Raw genomic sequence first — 15394 nt, 5'->3', positions numbered from 1 at the left:
GATTTCCTGAGGCAGGTATACAGATTTGAGCCAATGTTTGATACTTTTCAGTTGTTCGCTCCATATAGTACACAGTACTGAAATTTGATGCTGTGCTCATAAAGTCATAAACCCCATAGAAATAAAGGTTACTTTTACAACCATTTACAGACACCAATAAAATCCACTCTTATCTTTTCAGCTAATGTAATATGAAAATGTGAAGAAATCTGTCACGTCCTTCTGGGATTCGCGTCCCCACCTATCCCTTGGTTGAACTTGATAGACTTATGTCTTTTTTCAACCGTATCAACTAAGTTACTATGTAGTATCACTAATATTAATCTATAACAATCCTCTCTGTGGATATTTCAGGTTTTAAAAATGAGATAAACAAGGAAAACGTAGAAGAAAATAAGCACAGGTTCGGTGAGTCATCACAAATCATGGGTTCTCTAAGATCTAGACCAGGGCTGGCCAACCTGCGGCTCTCCAGCTGTTGTAAAACTACAATTCCCTACCATGCCCTGCTGTAGGCTGATAGCTGTAGGCTGTCTGGGTATGCTGGGAGTTGTAGTTTTGCAACAGCTGGAGAGCTGCAGGTTGGCCATCCCTGTTCTAGACTATTGTGGGTGATATCGTCTGTACCTGTAACACCTACACAATGACACTTTAACATAGTGCACGTCCTCTATCAAGTCATGAAAACAGAGCAAAGAACGGCACACAACAAAGCCAAACCAGATTATCATTCATTAACAAGGGTACGAACACTACTGCAGACAGTGGAGACTCAATCAATGGGAGATTTGTTGAGTTTTGCCTATCCTGAAAATACTGTCCATAAATGTATAGATGGTTGACAACCCAGCCACATTTCTCTTAGTTTGTGTGCAACATAATGCTCCAAATTGATTTACACTTTGCTGGAGAATATGGTACACACTACAGTGAAAATCACTCCTCTGCTCATAAACTCATAAAACCCATAGAAATAAGTAATGTGTTCTCTAAGATCTGGACTATTGTGGGTGATAGGAGTTTATATCTTCTGTAGATAAAGGGTGGTGGTGGGGGGGGGGGGTTAAGCTTATACAATGACATAATAACATATTGCAATTCCTCTAATAGGTCATGAAAATAGAGCAAAGATTGGCACAGAACAAATCCAAACCAGATTATCATTCATTAACAAAGGTATGAACACTACTGCAGACAGTGAAAATCCTCCCTAATCAATGGGGAGATTGGTTTAGTTTCGCCTATCCTGAAAAAATGTTTTTGTGGACTGTCCATAAATTTACAGATGGTTGACAGCCCAGCCATTTTTCTGTCAGGTTGTGTGCTTACACATACACTTTGCTGGAGAATATGACACATGCTACACTGAAAAGTTGCTATTATACTCATAAACCCCATAGCAATATAAAAGTTATTTATAATCATGCAATTCATTGAAGGAGTTTTCTGGGTAATAGATATTGATGACCTATCCATAACATAGGTCATCAATATTAGATCAGTACCCCCATCGATTAACTTTTTGCAGCAGCTGCCAGCATTGGAACTAACACAGAGAATGGAGTAGGAAGCAGTAACCTGGCACGGCCACTACACAAAGGACGGACCTGTGATTCTCGTTCTACTACTTTGTTAATTATGGAGCTGGCAACTGCTGAATCAGTTGATGTGCTGGAACTGCCACCAATCTGACATTGATAGGATAGACCATCAATATCTATAACCTAGAAAATCCCTTTAAATATTGTTTCTAATTATCAGTGACACTGAATTAACTAATGGGATCCTTGTAGAATGGACAAAGATTTTAAATAATCAGGCCAATAAAAATAGAAATAACTGAAGTAACCTTATCTGTAATCTATCTACGGTGCTCTGACTGATGGAAGTCAACATATCACGGAGATAGACCATCAGGAAACTGGTTGCCAAGCTGAAGGCTATCAGCCATTAAATAGAGATGGCCTTGCGGTTCGCCTGGCAGTAGTTTCACGACGAACTTTGCTCGTTCGCGATTCCCCAAACATGCGAACATATGGTGATGTTCGCATGCGCCATATTCTTTTGCATTGCGCCAAACTTTGACCCATGACACATCCATCAGGTGGGACAGGACAGACAATTGAGACGTTTCAGCACATGGAAACCAATCTAGCAGCCATTTTACATTCTGTGTTTTGCCAGTGTAGGGAGAAGTTGCTTTGTGGAGCAGGGACAGACTGTTAGGGACACAAAACACTAGCTAATCAGGCCACAAAAGTCCTTTTAAGGACTAGTATAGGTGTGCTATCAATAGGTGTGATATACTGAGGGGTGTGATATACTTATATACTTTCTAACATAGAAAGTATATTATAGTGCAATTTTATTGTGCAGCAGTTGTGTGCGGTTCTGCTGCGATACCACAGCTATATAGAGGGGAAAACGGTATTGGAATAACTAATTGAAACTGGTGTGATATACCTGTTGCCCAAAAAAACTGATTGAGGGGTGCGATGTACCTGCATCCGCCAAATATTGATTCAGTTGTTTTACAGTATATATATGTTTCCACAAAATACTGATGGAGGGGTGCGATATACCTGCTTCTACAAAATACTGATTAAGGGGTCTTATTTGCCTGCTTCCACAAAATACTGATTGAGGGGTGCGCTATAACTGTTTTCACAAAATACTGATTGAAGGGTGCGATATATCTGCCTCCACAAAATACTGATTAAGGGGTTTAAAATACCTGTTTTCACAAAATACAGATTGAGGGGTGCGATATACCTGCTTCCACAAAATACTGATTAAGGGGTTTGATATACCTGCTTCCACAAAATACTGATTGAGGGGTGTGATATACCTGCTTCCACCAAATATTGATTCAGGGGTTCTATATACCTGTCTCCACAAAATACTGATTGAGGGGTGCAATATACCTGCTTCTACAAAATACTGATTAAGGGGTTCTATATACCTACTTCCACAAAATATTGATTAAGGGTTTTAATATACCTACTTATTAAGGGGTTTGATATACTTGCTTCCACAAAATTCCACAGATTTAGTGGTACAATATACCTGCTTCCACCAAATATTGACTGAGACCTGCGATACACCGGCTTCCACAAAATACTGATTGAGGGGTGCGTTATACCTGCTTCTACAAAATACTGATTAAGGGGTTCTATATGCCTGCTTCCACAAAATACTGATTGAGGGGTGCGATATACCTACTTCCACAAAATACTGATTAAGGGATTCTATATACCTTCTTCCACAAACTACTGATTGAGGGTTGCGATATACCTGCTTCCACAAAATACTGATTGAGGGGTGCGATATACCTGCTTCTACAAAATACTGATTAAGAGGTTTGATATACCTGCTTTCACAAAATACAGATTGAGGGGTGCGATATACCTGCTTCCACAAAATACAGATTGAGGGGTGCTATATACCTGCTTCCAAAAAATACTGATTAAAGGGTTTGATATACCTGATTCCACAAAATACTGATTGAGGGGTGCGATATAGCTGCTTCCACCAAAGATTGATTCAGGTGTTCTATATACCTGCTTCCACAAAATACTGATTGAGGGGTGCGATATACCTGCTTCCACCAAATATTGACTGAGACCTGCGATACACCGGCTGCCACAAAATACTGATTGAGCGGTGCGTTATACCTGCTTCTACAAAATACTGATTAAGGGGTTCTATATGCCTGCTTCCACAAAATACTGATTGAGGGGTGCGATATACCTGCCTCTACAAAATACTGATTAAGAGGTGTGATATACCTGCTTCCACAAAATACTGATTGAGGGGTTTGATATACCTGCTTCCACAAAATACTGATTGTGGGGTGCGATATACCTGCTTCCACCAAATATTGATTCAGGTGTTCTATATACCTGTTTCCACAAAATACTGATTGAGGGGTGTGATATACCTGCTTCTACAAAATACTGATTGAGGGGTGCGATATACACGCTTTCACAAATACTGCTCTTTTCTAGGGACTTTGGCACAGGGTAATTTTGAAAATGACAGGCAGAGGAAGAGGCAGTCCATTCCACAGGGGTGGCAGAGGTCGGGCAGATGCACCAGGCCAGAGCCTAAGTTAGAAGCTGGTGAAGGTGCGTGCGATTACGTCAAAGTACGCACCAGAGTTGGCTGAGTGGCTCACTCAGCCTTCCATTTCTGTACCCTCCTCATCTTCTGTATCTGTACCCTCCACACTCTTTGCTGTGTGCACCCCCAAATACACCACCACCACAACCATAGCCCCTCCAGTCGAGTCAGAGGAATTATTTTCCCATCCATTCCCAGACCTTACCGATGCGCAGCCATTCTTGACATCGGATGAGGAAGAGGAGGTGGCAACGCCCGCCACCCAGCAGTCTGACGACAGTACCCAAATCAGCCCAAGGAGGGTGGTCCCTGCTGTTGCTGCCTACTCCGAGATATCAAATATCAGTGGTGGTGAAGGTGACGATGATGACATGTCGATGGACGTCACATGGGTGCCCACAAGAGAGGAAGAGGAGGGGAGTTCAGAGGGAGAGACGGAGCAGAAGAGAGGGAGGAGAAGGAGGAGAAGCAGGCAGAGCTCGCAGGGCACAGGAGGCAAAAAGCAGACTGCAAATGTATCTGGAGCGAGCCATCCACCCTGCACGATCACTTCTGGAGCTCACAGGACGCCGGCACATGGCTCCGCATTGTGGGCTTTTTTAACGTGTCAGCTGCTGACAATAGTGTTGCTGTCTGCAGCCTGTGCTGTCAATGCATAAGTTGCGGTAAACCCAACACTCACCTAGGGAGGACTACCTTAAGAAGGCACCTGGTCTCCCATTACCGAGCCCAGTGGGAGCAACGCCGTCAGAACCCACAAAGCCACACTTCCAGCGCTCTACATTCTGCCTCTTCTCCTTCTCCTCTCTCCTCCTATTTGTCCTCCACTCCACCTTCCACTGTGCCGTCGTCGCGGTCATCTGGCAGAAGGCAGGCTTCCGTGGCCCAAATGTTCGAGTGTAAAAAGTTGATGACGCCGGATAACCCTCTTGCCCAATGGCTGATAGCTGGCTTGTCAGAACTGCTAGCCTGCAAACTACTGCCATATAAACTGGTGAACTTGGTGGCCATTGGCACACTGCAATGGAAGGTCCCCGGAAGGAAATATTTTTCCCAGAAGGGCATCCCAGAGGTATATGGCCTTGTTCAGTGGCAATTTAATATATCTCTGGCACAGTATTGGTGCCAAGATACATCTGACCACAGACACGTGGTCTAGCAAACACGGGCAGGGAAGGTACATAACTTTTACTGCCCACTGGGTGAACCTTCTGAGGGCTGTCAAGCATGTAACCCGTGGCACCCGTGTGGATTTGGTGTTACCGCCACGGATTGCATGCAGGCAGGCCTCTTCTTCTCCTCCTCCTACTCCATCCTCCGTCTCCTCCTTGGTTGACTCCTCCTTTTCCACTGCTACCTCCTCTTCCGCTGCACTCCCCAAGCTCCCCAGAACCTATTTGACATGCCAGGTGAGACGTTGCCATGCTGTGCTGCGGCTGTTGTGCCTGGAAGCCAAGTGCCACACTGGTCCTGCACTGCTTTCAGCTCTGCGGTCACAGGCCGATCAGTGGCTAACCCCGCTCAATTTGACAGTTGATAATTGGTGTGTGACAACCGTGCCAATCTGCTGAGCGCTCTGAAACAGGGCAAATTGGCACACGTCCTGAATTTAGTCATGGTCCAGGACGTCTTACTGCAGGCTAGGAAAATCTCTGTCCATTTTAGAAGATCTTATATGGCCATGGCTCGCCTTGGTGATGTTCAGCGGCGACACCACCTGCCCGTCAGAAGTCTTATTTGTAACAGCCCGACGCGCCGGAACTCCACCTTGTAAATGCTTGATGGGCTGCTCCAACAGCAACGTGCCGTTAACGACTACCTGTACAAACTCTGCAGCAGGACAGGTTCTGGGGAGCTTGGTTTCTTTTCACCGCGCCAGTGGCTGCTCATGCGCGACAGATGCAGACTTCTGCTGCCATTTGATGAGATCAACAAACTGGTCAGTCGCAGCCAGGGCACCATCAGTGACATGGTACCTTACGCCTTCTTTCTGGAGCGTGCATTGTGTTGTGTCATTGATCAAGCCATCGAGGAGCAGGAGCTGGAAGATGAGGAAGTCGTAATGCGGAATGAATTCCCGGGGGGGGGCTACTCCATCTGAGACAAGTCAGCAGGAGTATGAAGAGGAGTCAGAGGAGGAGGGTTGCTGGGGGGAGGAAGAGGAGCAAGAAGATCAGGCTTTGAGGGGGACTTTAAAATTTTCGGGGATCCCTAGTGTTGTCCATGGCTGGGGAGGAGACAGAGGACGACATTTTCCTGGGCGATGAGCAGGAGCCAGGGCGCTCCACCACTTCCAATTTAGTAAAAATGGGGGCCTTCATGCTCCAGTGTTTGAAGAGGGACGCCCGTATAAAAAGCATAAAGGGCAAGGACCAGTACTGGGTGGCAATGTACTTAGACCCCCGGTACATACACAAAATGGCCGACATGTTACCAGCATCGCAGAGGGCTGTCAGAATGCAGCATTTCCAGGCCTTGCTGCGAGAGATGCTGCATTCTACTGTTGCGGGCACTGGAAGAGGAATTTCCACCCACAGCGAAACAGGTGCGGGTAGCAATCTTACCGCACCTGTTAGAAGAGGGCGGTTTGTAGATGTGTTGGTCACTTCGCATATGAGATCATTCTTGCTGCCAACCCATCGACAGCCGCCCTCCAGATCCAACCTCAGGGAACGCCTAGACCGACATTTGTCCAACTACATTGAGTTAACGGCCGATGTGGAAGCTCTGAGAAGCAAGGAACCCCTAGACTACTGGGTGTGCAGGCTTGACCTGTGGCCAGAGCTGGCACAATTTACCATGGAACTCTTGGCTTGCCCCTCGTTGAGTGTCCTGTCCGTAAGGACGTTCAGCACAGCAGGGGGATCGTAACCGATAAGCGCACTTGCCTTACGACAGTGTGGACTACCAAACATTTCTAAAAATGAATGATGCATGGATCTCGGAGGAATTCAACACCTGTGACGATCACGTGTAATCGAATTTCCTCATGCCAGCCCACACATATCCGCCACCACAGAAAACAAAGAATGGTCCTTGTCTTATGTATATACAGCGGCATAAAAGGCCTTTTCTGTCAGGTGAATGCCTAATTTTTGGGGCCTCTACTCCAGTGGCCTACAGTAAAAATTTTATCCAGTGACCAACTAATGTACCTCCAGACACATAATCACTAGTTCTTTTCTGTCAGGTGAATGCCTAATGTTTGGGGCCTGTACTGGCAACCGTAAAATTGTTATCCAGTGACAGTCTAATATACCTCCAGCCACATACTCACTTGTTCTTTTCTGTCCGGTGAATGCCTAATGTTTGGGGCCTGAACTTCACTGGCCTGCAGTAAAAATTTTATCCACTGACTGCCTAATGTACCTCCTGCCACATAACCACTTGCTCTTTTCTGTCCAGTGAATGCATAATTTTTGGGGCCTATACTCCACTGGCCTACAATAAAATTGTTATCCACTGACCGTCTAATATACCTCCAGCCACATAATCACTTGTTCTTTTCTGTCCGGTGAATGCATCATTTTTAGGGCCTGTACTCCACTGGCCTACAGTAAAATTGTTATCCACTGACCATCTAATATATCGCCAGCCACATAATCACTTGTTTTTTCTGTCAGGTGAATACCTCATTTTTGGGGCCCGTACTCTCGTGGCCTAAAATAAAAAATTTCTAGGCTCCAGCAGGGCACATTTTGGAGAATTTCCCTTTAAGACGCATAAAAATGACCCCTGATTAAAATACATATTTTTTGTGGGAATTTTTGCCATTGATCCCCCTCTGGTATGTCACTGTCCATGTTGTGGGACTATTTGTGCACTTCTAGTAAGTATTTGGTGGCTGCAAATATGACCTGGGGCCCGCTGCGAACGCGCGGTTCTCGAACATTTGATTGCGAACGCACGTTTGCGAAACATCCCAGCCGATGTTCATCCATCACTACCATTAAAATAGTTACAATTCAGTGTTGTTTCAGGGGTGTAGTGCATGAAGGATTCTGAGAACAACCTGTAGAGTGGAGAAGAATTATTTTCTTATCCTAGAAACAGACTCGGACTGGCCTAGCCTACATGGGTACTGGTGAATAGACTGATCAGCGCCTGAGAAAGAGGGACCCCTATTCCCCCACCCCATTCACAAGTGGCACTTGGCACAGCAGGGTGACTGCACTGCATACAGATAGGTAGCGTACAGCATCTCAACTAGCCTATGTTCATATAAAAAATGGGTAGATTATTTCACAAACCACCCTGTTTACTATTATAGATGCATCAGGTGGCTGAGATGACTTCTAGGTATAGAGTTAGGCCAGACAGTATCCCGGCTTCTTGAAGTCACTGCTTGGACCCACATATTGAGTGTTGAACTTGTAGCATCTTGCCTTCCTCTGCTGTGTGAGCATTTAATATTTGTAAGATTCTATGCAGTGGGCCCCAAGAATGAATTTTACTGGTGGACCCTAGGCATCCCAGTCTGACAGTCCCTAGGAAACTTTAAATTTGTCACAACTTCCTTGCAGTCCATGCCTTGATGATGACTACAATAGATGTGTAATGCCTGTAGGGAGAGACAAGGACAGTGTGCCCTAACCTAGAACCCAACCCGCTTTCACTACCTACTTGCAGTATGAGCCCTACTTGGCAGAACCGCAACTGGATGATGGTCCCTATTCTAAATAAGTGCAGAGATGGACAAACACCAACAGAAAAACAAACACCAGAGTCGTACGGAAATAGATCTGAACCAGATTGGCTGTGCAGTACTAAATGAAAGACAGAGGGTGGTCAGAAGAAGACAAGCTGAGGTCAGAAGCACAGAGGAATCAGTGAGCAAATGCAGAGACAGGGAGCAAGGAACCTAGCTAGTAAGCCAAACAAGACTATCACTGGAAATGGTATATGGCCAGGAAGGGATTTGAATAGAGCGCTGAGTCCATGGATCCGAACTTGATAGGTCCATTGACTCGGCTCTCCATTAGTCAGAAACACTAGTGCACAGTAATAGAGCAGCTTCGCTAATCAGCCCATTGCTAATCTCCCCCAGCACACACCCGCTACACTGAGAAACAGAGCATTGCATTCTGTTACTAAGCATGCAGTCGCATCACCAGGGGGCGTGGCTATGCAGCGCATCTTTACCCACTCAGCCGTGCCGAGGCCCGAGCCCGGGCAGGTAAGTTTATTACAAGAAGATGACTATTTTACAATCTATCTCTGTCCCATAAGCTAATAAGAAGTTCGGGAAATCTGGAGCTGTTGGAGCTGCAAATTCTTTTTTAGTTTCGCAATTATTTAGTTTTCTTAATAAGGTATAAAAAAGCAAACTTAGATGTTTATAAAGACAATAAAAAGTATGCTACATCACAATATACACATCTCACAAATGTAGACAGCATATAGTATGTGACCTATTCTATATTGCACAAATGTAACTAAATTTGTGTCTTAACCCCTTAAGGACTCAGCCCTATTTCACCTTAAGGACTTGGCCATTTTGTGCAAATCTGACCAGTGTCACTTTAAGTGCTGATAACTTTAAAACGCTTTGACTTACCCATGCCGTTCTGAGATTGTTTTTTCGTCACATATTTTACTTCATGACACTGCTAAAATTGGGTCAAAAAAGTTAATTTTTTGGGATAAAAAATACCAAGTTTAACAAAAATTTGGAAAAATTAGCAAATTTCAAAGTATCAGTTTCTCTACTTCTGTAATACATAGTAATACCCCCAAAAATTGTGATTACTTTACATTCCCCATATGTCTACTTCATGTTTGTATCATTTTGGGAATGATATTTTATTTTTTGGGGATGTTACATAGCTTAGAAGTTTAGAAGCAAATTTTGAAATTTTTCTGAAATCTTCCAAATCCCACTTTTTATGGACCAGTTTAGGTTTGAAGTCATTTTGTGAGGCTTACATAATAGAGACCACCCAAAAATGACCCCATTATAGAAACTACACCCCTCAAGGTATTCAAAACTGTTTTTACAAACTTTGTTAACCCTTTAGGTCTTCCACAATACTTCATGGCACAAGACTTTTTGGAAAATTTTCCAATATAATCAATTTTTTCCAGGAAAAAAACAAGGGTTAACTGCCAAACAAAACTCAAAATGGGTTGCCCTGATTCTGTAGTTTGCAGAAACACCCCATATGTGGTCGTAAACTACTGTTTGGCCAAACGGGAGGACATAGAAGGAGGGGAACGCCATATGGTTTTTGCAAAGCAGATTTTGCAGGACTGGTTTTGTTCATACCATGTCCCATTTCAAGCCCCCCCACTTGCACCCCTAGAATAGAAATTCCAAAAAAGTGACTCCATCTAAGAAAGTAAACCCCTCAAGGTATTCAAAACTGGGTTTACAAACTTTGTTAACCCTTTAGGTGTTCCACAAGAGTTAATGGCAGATGGAGAACCAATTTAGAAATTTCCATTTTTTTAAATATTTTCCATTTTAACCAATTTTTCCCAGCAATAAAGTAAGGGTTAACAGCCAAACAAAACTCAACATGGGTTGCCCTGATTCTGTAGTTTGCAAAAACACCCCATATGTGGTTGTAAACTTTTGGCCAAACGGGAGGACATAGAAAGAGGGGAACGCCATATGGGTTTTGGAAGGCAGATTTTGCAGGACTGGTTTTATTTATACCATGTCCCATTTCAAGCCCCCCCCCCTTGCACCCCTAGAATAGAAATTCCAAAAAAGTGACTCCATCTAAGAAAGTACACCTCTCAAGGTATTCAAAACTGGGTTTACAAACTTTGTTAACCCTTTAGGTGTTCCACAAGAGTTAATGGCAGATGGAGAAACAATTTTGGAATTTCTATTTTTTGGAAAATTTTCCATTTTAACCCTTACTTTATTACTGGAAAAATGGGTTAACAGCCAAACAAAACTCAATATGGGTTGCCCTGATTCTGTAGTTTGCAGAAACACCCCCATATGTGGTCGTAAACTACTATTTGACTAAACGGCAGGACATAGAAGAAGGGGAACGCCATATAGTTTTTGGAAGGCAGATTTTGCTGGACTGGTTTATTCACTGCATGTACCCTTTCAAGCCCCCTGATGCACCCCTAGAGTAGAAACTCCATAAAAGTGACCCCATCTAGGAAACTACAGGATAAGGTGGTTGTTGTTTTGGGACTATTTTAGGGGTAAATATGAGTTTTGGTTGCTCTATATTACTCTTTTTTGAGGCAAGGTAAGAAAAAATTAAAATTATAAAATTGTTTCTACAATCGCTATTTAGTTTTGTGGAACACCTAAAGGGTTAACAAAGTTTGTAAAGTAACTTTTGAATACCTTGAGGGGTGTAGTTTCTTAGATGGGGTCACTTTTTTGGAGTTTCTAGTCTAGGCTACATCAGGGGGGGCTTCTAATGGGACATTGTGTCAAAAAAAAACAGTCCATCAAAATCTGCCAGAAACTATATGGAGTTCCCTTCGTTCTATGCCCTGCCGTGTGGCTATATAGTCATTTACGACCACATATGGGGTGTTTCTGCAAACTACAGAATCAAGGCCATAAAAATGTAGTTTTGTTTGGCTGTTAACCCATGCTTTATTACCGGAAAAAAGGATTCAAATGGAAATTTTGCCCAAAAATTGGTGTTTTGGCACAGTTTTTATTTTATATTTTTAACGCTGTTCATCCGAGGGGTTTGGTCAAATGTTACTTTTATAGTGCAGATTCTTACGGACGCGGTGATACCTAATATGTCTACATTTTAAAATGTATTTAGATTTTACACTATATTATCATTTTAGGAACCCCCAAAAAATTTTTTGTATCTCCATAGCCTGGGAGCTACAGTTTTTTTTTTTTTGTTGGGTGACTATCTAATGTAGGGGCTCATTTTTTGCGGGAGGTGATGACGGTTTTATAGGCACTAATTGGGGGTGCATATCACATTTTGATCGCTCGCTATTGCACTTTTTCTGATGTTAGGTGACCAAAAAATTGCTTTTTTTACACGTTTTTTTTTTTTTTAACGCTGTTCATCCGGGGGGGTTGGGTTAAATGTTATTTTTATAGAGACTATTTTTACGCACGCGACGATGCCTAATATGTATGGCTCTCAGACTTTGGAGACACTAAGCAGGCATCCTAAAACTGCGGCCCTCCAGATGTTGTAAAACTACAATTCCCACCATGCCCTGCTGATGGCTGTAGGTTGTCTGGGCATGCTGGGAGTTATAGTTTTACAACATCTGGAGGGCCGCAGTTTGAGGATGCCTTCACTAAAACTAATATTTTTTTGGGAAAAAAAATTGTTTCCGTGTCTCCAAAGTCTGAGACCCATAGTTTTTTATGTTCTCTAGGGGACTGTTGGGGATTATAAAAATGTAGTACTCCATGGAAGTGTGATACTCTCTGAAGCAATCGATAACGCAGAGGCCTGGATGATCAAGGCAAGTGTCACACTGAGTGGTGGTGTCCTTCCGTATCCCCCTCTTGTGATACACTCTGCATCTTTTTTGGGTTCGTCCCTTCTTTCCAGTATGGGGGACCACACCTGGAAAATGTTGGCCAGGGACGATCCTGTTGGCCAGGGAAAATCCGGACGCCTCCAATTTCCGAGGTACTCCGGCCTGCTCTTTCCCGGTCCGAAAACATCAGGTCTTTGAGGACTGCCTCATAGAATTGGAGGAATGTCCCTGTGCTGCCAGCGCTTCGGGATAGTACAAAAGAGTTGTACAAGGCAACCTGTACCAAGTAGACCGCAACTTTTTTGTACCATGCCCTGGTTTTGCGCATGGCATTATATGGCTTGAGGACTTGATCAGAGAGATCAACTCCTCCCATATACCGATTGTAGTCGACGATACAATTGGGCTTGAGGACCGTTGCCGCGGTACCTCGCACAGAGACGGGGGTGGTGCTGTTACCGTGGATTGTGGACAGCATAAGGACATCCCTCTTGTCCTTATACCTGACCAGCAACAGGTTTCCACTGGTAAGGGCACGGGTCTCACTCCTGGGGATAGGTACCTGGAGGGGGTGGGCAGGGAGGCCGCGTTGATTTTTCCGCACGGTCCCACAAGCGAACGTGGATCTGGCGGCAAGGGACCTGAACAAGGGAATGCTAGTATAAAAGTGCACATTCTGGCCCTATGAGAGCCGGGGGCACATGTGATGTGCCCTACAGGCAGCGTGGAGGGGTGTACATGGCAAGCTCTGGCCTGCAGCAGAACATATCACAGGGGATTCCAGCAGTTGGGCTCACTGCTGGAAGGCAGAGGAGGGTCAGCAGGTCTGGACTGCAGGAACAGTAGCAGCAGGGTAAGTGGAACTGTGTCTGTGCCCGCCTGATGATGCGGAAGGGCAGCGGGCATGGGTCGCCATCATAACAGTATGAATAAGCAGTTGTGTTTTTTAACATTGGTTAGAAATACCTTGCTGTTGATGGTATATGTTTAACATGAGACTACATCATTATGAAAGATGATACTGTATGTGTTACTCACTGATTGGTTTCTATGGCAAGTGCTCACTAGATACTGTGGCACCTGTAATGTCTTTTGTATGCCCTGTCCTGGTTTCCTGGTGGTGACCATGCTTGTTGTCTCATCAACACTACTGCAACTAATCCATGACTTATCTGGAGGTCCTGCTGAATCAATGTCCATACCTCCTTGCATGGGATATAGGGTCAGGGAGTCCAATGTACTTCTTACCCCAGTTTAGCATGCACCAAATGGACTAGTAAATTCACTCTCATGTACATGACTGTAACAGTATCATCATGTCATCAGTTCCAAAATGCTGCCACGTCTACCCTATTAATGTCTATGAACTTCCTGAATAAGTGGTCCAGCAAGACTCCTTTCAGCAAGAAATCATACAGGCTCTCTGGGGAATTTCCAGTCATCTGGATGCCCTGCAACTGCTTGCCACGATTCCACCTACTGCTTCTGTTGTTCAGCAAACTGGCCATGCGCCTATCCACCCAGAGCCTTCTACCACCTTTTTTTATGCCTCACTTTCTTACAACTCTGAGGTATGATGGGGATCAGTCTCTGTACTATACACTTTAAACTTTGTGATAATCTATTAAGACCATGTCAAGTTAGTCTATACAACCTAGCTCCTCACAAGAAAATCTTTAACTTGGGCGAGGCGACCCAATTATGTTGTACCTGACTACTTTCCTGGCCTATTTCAAAATGTTTTTAAAGATCCTGGTAGAATCTCTTCTACAGCCTCTGTACTGTAGTGCCTGAAACAGTTGGTCAGTATGCTATCAAATTCCTAGCATGGAACAACAGGGCTTTGCTGGTTGCTTTCTAAGAAGGTTTATATGACCACTTCAAGGACAGATTGATGGGCTGTGACCTTTTCTCAGCTCTTGACTACCTAATCTCCTCAGCTATCAGAGTGGGTCTCCATTTCTGGGAAAGGTCACAGGAAAAGAAACACACCAATTGGCATTCTTTTTGGCTCAAACCTTTAAAGAGCATCTGTCAGCAAGATCAACCCTATGAAACCACAAATATCCTGCACGGTAGGGTTAATCATGCTGATTAAAACGATATCTTATTGTCACCTGCACTCCGAGTATTAGGTGGTGCCAGGTGGAGGGTTTGTAAGGTCAAACAATCAAAATAGAAGGTCACACAATGGAAGCTTGCGTCAATATGTTTGCTTTATTTTACACACAATCCAGTGAGGTCCACAATATTACATATGATAATAGTATGTGGCCACTCATGAATAGGGATGGTTCAGTCTTAGACAACCTTTTTCAGCAACATGAATCTGTGGCTAGAGTGAAGCAGTCATGTAAATACTAGACTGTAGAGTTATGTTATAGTATTTCCATGACTGCTTCACTATAGTGACAGACTCATGTTGCTGAGGAAGTTCGTATAAGACCAAAACATCCCTATTCATGAGTGGCTACATACTATTGTGTAAAATAAAGCAAGCATATTGCTGCAAGCTCCCATTTAGTGCTGTGGTATCTTCTATTTTAAAACTCTGCCATAGTTATATTTCTGTGTAGCAGTGTTCTTGATACATCAATATATCTGTAAAGAATAAATCAAGGCAACTGGACGTACTGTAGATTTCTTGAAAACGTTTCACTCACTCTTCCAACGAGCTTTCTCAATTCTGAGTGACTGTACAAGAATTCTCTGGGAATAAATATGTAACTGAATCAACATCTGGCAATTATACCCAGCATGGGGTCAGAGGTCATTATACCCAGCATGGGGTCAAAGTTGTTGATTACATTATCCTAATTGGAGTCAGTAG

At 43.8% G+C, this 15394-nt stretch overlaps 1 long non-coding RNA gene across 1 annotated transcript in view; it reads left to right on the top strand.

Moving 5' to 3' along the window:
* The first annotated feature begins 370 nt into the window (after positions 1 to 370).
* Positions 371 to 15394, top strand: part of LOC120999968 — a 31091-nt gene continuing 16067 nt past the window's right edge. Inside the window, exons 1-2 of the long non-coding RNA XR_005778705.1 lie at positions 371 to 408; positions 1111 to 1176. This is a non-coding gene — a long non-coding RNA (uncharacterized LOC120999968). The remainder of the gene's footprint in view (positions 409 to 1110; positions 1177 to 15394) is intronic.

Source organism: Bufo bufo, chromosome 4 (assembly GCF_905171765.1).
Source record: "Bufo bufo chromosome 4, aBufBuf1.1, whole genome shotgun sequence".
NCBI lineage: Eukaryota > Metazoa > Chordata > Amphibia > Anura > Bufonidae > Bufo > Bufo bufo.
This window is presented reverse-complemented; position numbering and strand designations above follow the sequence as displayed.